Below are 4,693 nucleotides of genomic sequence, written 5' to 3'. Positions count from 1 at the left end.
ACATTGAACAAGTGACTTCAGATGTGCTATATGCTGCCTATAAGTATGAAGTCCTTGGGGGTCTATACTGATGGGAACTCACTACTGAGTAACTGAAGAGTCATTGCTAGGTGGCACTTCTGGCTAACAGAATTAGTTAAAGAAAGATCTAGAGCCTCCAAACTATACTAATACTGGTATGAGAAGCCCAGCTAAGCTATCAGAAATCCTGAATATTCCCATGACTTGGGTACATTCTGTCCAAAGTGACACTGATAAGAAAGGCATGATCTGTCACTCCTGGGAATATGTGTTGTTGTTTCATGAGATTTGGCTTCCAGAAAAGAAATGAGAAAAAACTGACATGGCCTTTTCTTACGAGAACATTCTTTCCAGGCCCCTTCCTGGCATTATAATTTCATTTCTGCAAAAGCTTCTGAGTGCATATCACTTTGACCCTGCCGTGGTGAAGACGGTAGATTGAAAAACTGGCTGTGGTTTCCAATATGAGCAATGAAAACAAGTGAGAAAGCATCGAGACCTCTGCTTCCAGTCCTTCCCATGACCCTTGTCTGCAGTGCAGGTTGGCTTTCTTTCCTTTCCTTTCCTTGTTTTGTTTTTATTTATTTTTGTTTGCTTTTGTCTTTCTTTCTCTCCTTTTCTGTAGCTGCTTTAGTACTCTTGGAAGGAATTGAGAAGTCAAACTCTCTGACCTCAGAAAAGGGGTTGCAGAGACAGAGTCAACAGGTCTGCAGCGCCCTGACTTCATACTCTCTAGAAAACCCATGGCAAACGTTCACTGACCAGAGTGGGGCAATAGATATGCACTCTGGGGACAGTTTTCTCCAGTCATCCAGGTAGGGACCCAGGTCTCTCCATGAAGAAAGAGGAAACAACCAGCACCCTGCAATTATAGGGCAGTCTCTGTGAAATAGGTCCTGTGCATTATAAGTGATGAGAAAACAGGAATGTAATGCTCATGAGCCAAATGGAAAGCATAAGTACATAAAGATACTTACACATTAACTATAGTTTTTAGTGACTGCTTATATGGTTAAGGTCCTTCTGGATCTTGTGGGCAGCAAAGTTCCTAGAGGTGCCAAAGAGGGTTATTTTTTGCCCACTATGTGCAAGATACAGTGGATCTCCTTGACAACTAAGATAGAAAGGAATTCACAGAACAGCTAAAAACAATTTTGGTAAAACAACCTATGAACATTTTGAAAAAACAACAACCTTCCTTTTTATTATAAAATTAATCTATTTGAAAATATTTTGTAAATACATTTAAGAAAATTTGAAAATATACTCAAGAATATTTTTTTTCATTTTTATTGAATTTATTGGGGTGACACTAGTTAAAATTATACAGGTTTCGGGTGCACAATTCCACAACACATCATCTCTACAAAGAATATTTTAAAAATACACATATACAATAAAAAAACAATTTTATGGGTATATAAATTATACTCTCATGCATTTATAGGCATCTCCAATATGATTTTTATGATTGTATAATGTTCCTTTGTTTGGCAGTATCATAATTTAATTAACTAACTTCTACTGATAGACATTCAATTGCAATTTTTTGCCATTAAAATTAATGCTGCAATATCCACCACTTCAGTGACCTTCCTTTAGCTGTACTATTGCACAGTTATGATTATTTCTAGTGATACCTTTCTAAAAATAAATTTTCTTGGTGAAAAAATGTTCATATACGAACGGTTCTTAGATAATTACTGCCAAATTTCCCTTCAGAAGAGGTACTTAGTGTCCTTCCCACCAGCACAGACTATGGGAATCACATTTCCTAAGGATATGTTCTAAATAAAAATACGCTCATTTCCACTTTATTTCTTATGCACAAATATAAACTAACTCTGGTTCATTTTTCCCTTGCTTTTTCTCCTATGCTCTCCCCTCTCAGAGCTGTTTGAAATTCTTCCCACCCAATTCTCTGTGTGTGGTCTAATGGAATTGGCCCTTCTCTCTGCAGAAACTCTATCATCATAGAGGAATGCAATGCTTCATCTGACCCTGACATGACAGCTCCGAGGTCTAGCAACACTCTTCTCTTATCTTGCTTATCATATCTGAAGGTCAGAGGTAGGGCTGTAAAACCAAGTCTATTTTTAACCCTGAAAGACAAATAATCCATGCTCAACTGAAACATCACAAACCCTCATTGTTTTTCCTTACTAACTGCATTTCTGGGAACCCTTGATATATTCTATCCTTCTTTAAGCCCTCTGTAATGACCTGACACTATGTGATAAGGCAAAGATTGATTTTGCTTTTCTCTTGTAAAAAAGAACACAACTTCCCTGTTTGAAGGTATCCATTTTAAGAGCTGGGAACTGTGGTACCTCTCAGCAACAGCCCGCTTTGACCCTGAACCAATTAGCAGAAAGTAATTCCGATGTCATGGTCTGCCGTCCTCCACCCCAGAAATAAACACACAACTGTAGGTGACATAGATCTAGTCCTGCATTGCCCAATACAGTAGCCAAAAGCCACAAGTGGCTATTAGGGTTCATATTAATTAATATTAAATAAAATGGAAAATTCAACCCCTTGGTTGCATTAGCTATATCAGGGGTCCTCAAACTACAGCCCGCGGGCCACATGCAAATACAAATATTGTATTTGTTCCCGTTTTGTTTTTTTACTTCAAAATAAGATATGTGCAGTGTGCATAGGAATTTGTTCATAGTTCTTTTTTAAACTATAGTCCAGCCCTCCAACGGTCTGAGGGACAGTGAACTGGCCCCCTGTTTAAAAAGTTTGAGGACCCCTGAGCTATATATTCAAGTGATCAATAGGTAAATCTAGATACTGGTACTCTATTGAGTAGTGCAGATTATAGAACATTTTCATGTCAAAAAAAATTCTACTAGACACCTTTCATCTAGACAATTGTTTTGGTAATCTTCAGTAAAGGGCTGACTTGCATTGAAGAAATTTGATTGTAACGTCTATATATATATATAAAAGCCCAGAAACTGGAACAGCAGAATGACCAGAACGACTGGAATGACTATTGGCTATGATGTGCACCATGATCAGGGGCGGGGCCAGCCAGCCAACCACCCACAGCCCCTCCCCACCACTGGCCTGGCCCAACAGGCCCCCATCAGGGCTGGCCGACCAGACCCCACCTGTGCACGAATTCGTGCACTAGGCCTCTAGTATTGGAATAAAATGCAGGAGATACATCCACCTCATCAGTGACATACCTAGCCTAAGCCTGTTTTTCTAACACTGGCTATGTCTCCACTACTTCTGGCATCCTTACATTGAGCCAACAATCTAGGAGAAGCCTCTGGAAAGGCTACCTCCTGGCCTCAGTTAAGTCACTTATTCAAAACATATTTATTGAGCACTTACTATGTGCCTGCACTGTCCTCAGCACTGAGAGTACAATAGTGCTTCCAACACACAAGAGTATCTGCCTTTATGGGGCCATTCATTTTAGTAAACTAGTGAGCACTATGATCAGTGATTTTATAGTTTTCTTAAATACAGCAAGCCTCTTTGAAGCTTCTAGTGTATAATTTGTTTTCACTTTAGACTCCCAACTCTTCTCCATTTCACATTCACTCAGCTTGGATAACCTTGAACCTTTCATTCATGAAAATTCCTTTGTTTTCATTTAATACTTGTCTCAATATGCTATTTTCAACAGAGAACTATCCTTAAATAGCTTAAGAGAACCAGATTATCACTCCCAGCAAACAAGGAAGAAATGAACCTTTCCATAAAATTTACATTAAATGAAATATGAATTTATTTCTCTTTCTTTATTTTAAAACAATTTTTATTTTTCAGTTACAGTTGACATACAATATTATGTTAGTTTCAGGCATACAACCCAATGACTTACTAAATGATCATCCCAATAAATCTTGTACCCATCTGACACCATATATAGTTATTAGAATATTACTGCATCTATTCCCTGTGCTGTACCTTACACCCCCATGATTATTTTATAACAACCAATTAGTATTTCTTAATCCTTTTATCTTTTTCACCTATCCCTCCAACCTCTTCCCATTTGTCAACCATCAAAATGTTCCCTGAATCTATGAGTCTGTTTCTGTTCTGCTTCTTCACTTATTTTATTTTTTATATTTAATCATTGATAGATGTGTATTTATTGTCACTTTATTGTTCATATTTTTAAGCTTTTCCTCTTCTCCTCTTTCTTCTTCCGTCTTCCTCTTCTTCTTCAGGAAATCTTTCAACATTTCATGTAACACTGCTTCGGTGGTGATGAACTCCTTTAGCTTTTTCTTGTCTGGGAAGCTCTTTATATGTCCCTTCAGTCTAAATGAAAACTTTGCTTAGTAGGGTTATCTTGGCTGTAGGTCCTTGCTTTTCATCACTTTGAATATTTCTTGTACTCCCTTCTGGAATGCAAAGTTTCTTTAGAGAAATCATTTGACAGTCTTATGGGTGCTCCCTTGTAGGGAACTAATTGCTTTTCAGTTGCTGCTTTAAAGATTCTCTCTTTGTCTCGAACCTTTTGCATTTTAACTATTGTGTGGGTCTATTTGAGTTCTTCTTGTTTGGGACTCTCTGCACTTCTTGAACTTGCATGTCAATTTCATTCACCAAGTTAGGAAAATTTTCCATCATTACTTTTTCAAACAGATTTGCAATTCCTTCTCTCTCTCTCTCTCTCTCTGTCCTCCTTCTGGCCTTC

This window comes from Myotis daubentonii, chromosome 9, assembly GCF_963259705.1.
Source record: "Myotis daubentonii chromosome 9, mMyoDau2.1, whole genome shotgun sequence".
Taxonomy (NCBI): Eukaryota; Metazoa; Chordata; class Mammalia; order Chiroptera; family Vespertilionidae; genus Myotis; species Myotis daubentonii.
This window is presented reverse-complemented; position numbering follows the sequence as displayed.